Raw genomic sequence first — 1,339 nt, 5'->3', positions numbered from 1 at the left:
GGGGGGGGAAGCAGAGGAGCGAGGGGGAGGGAGGTCCAGAGAGCGAGGGAGAAGTGAGAGGGGGTCGGGGAGGCGCGTGGCGTCACCAGAGGGCTCGGGGAGGAAGCAGGAGGTGGCCAGAGCAGGGTGGAGGTGGCGCGCACGGCGGCGTCGCGGTGTCCGCGTCCTTCTGGCGAGGAGGAAGACGACAGGGGAGTAGCGGTGGCGGGCTGGGCCGTGCTGCTGGGCCAGGTGGGCTACCAGGTGAGCGCCAGGTAAGGTTTCTCTCCTCTCTTTTATTTCTATTATGTTTTATATTTTTCTATTTCTGCAATTTGTTTATGATTTGTTTTAAAATATCAAATCATTTTATAAAATCCTGGAAATAATTATGGGTACTTTCTGAATTATTTCAGTGACCCTTATCAATTTCCAACATTTATTTGAGCATTTAAATTATTTATAGTATTTAAATGCCCAAAGTCAAATACAATATGATTTAATTCAAAAATCCAAAAATGACCTAAGAATATAATCATCATTTTTGGCAGAGGTTTCCACCTTAACCAGAAATCATGAAATTTTCTTAGGAACCTTTTGGGTTTATTGAAAAGATTTTAATTCACCCTAGTTGAGTTGATTTAATGCTAGGGTTTGAACATCCCCATTTCAATTTTAGGCAAAATTTAAACATGATGCAAACATGAAGCTAGGCTAGAGCACTACCAGCAGCTAGGGATGTGACACCGCTCCACCAAAGAATCCGTCCTCTGGTCCCTCGATCACGTTTGTCCCAAAGGAGGGAACGACACTAGAGCGCCGCCATCATCTGATCTAGGGTTTCCCCCGGAGGTAACAGAGAGTGGCCTTGAACTTCTCCACGGTGATGCCTTCAAGAAGGGAACGATGCAGATAGCACCGCCACCGCTGGCCTTGGCAATAGTCGAAAGCAAGTTTTCACCCAGATCTGTTCGAAGGAATCCAACTCCCGTGCACGGCCGCCGCCACCACCAGGCTAAGCACTCGCCGTCGGCGGCACCTCCACGATGCCCAGAGGCCGCGAGACTTGCCGCCACCACGCCTGGGCCGCTGGCCACCGCTGCTAACACCAACCCCACCATCCACCGGATCTGGGCAGGGATCCCAGATCCATCCCCCACCACCCACCACCACAGAGGGGAGGAGGCGGCACCAGCGAGGGACGCCGGGAGGGGGAGAAGGAGCCGAGGCAGGGCCAACCCGATGCCCGGCACCACCAGGCAGATGGGAACACCCCGCGGAGTCCCCAGCTCCGTGCGGGAGAGAGCCGCCTCGCCGCCGCCAACGCCACACGGCCTTTGGCCGACGACGCCCCAGGCGG

General features: G+C 54.0%; 1 protein-coding gene across 1 annotated transcript in view; it reads right to left on the bottom strand.

Moving 5' to 3' along the window:
- LOC123039408 (aminomethyltransferase, mitochondrial-like) overlaps positions 1-1,339 on the bottom strand; it is a 17,318-nt gene that overhangs the window by 15,255 nt on the left and 724 nt on the right. The window lies entirely within an intron of this gene.

The sequence above is a fragment of the Triticum aestivum genome, chromosome 2B (assembly GCF_018294505.1).
Source record: "Triticum aestivum cultivar Chinese Spring chromosome 2B, IWGSC CS RefSeq v2.1, whole genome shotgun sequence".
Taxonomy (NCBI): domain Eukaryota; kingdom Viridiplantae; phylum Streptophyta; class Magnoliopsida; order Poales; family Poaceae; genus Triticum; species Triticum aestivum.
Note: the sequence above shows the minus strand (reverse complement) of the source record. Positions and strands in the feature narration are given on the sequence as shown.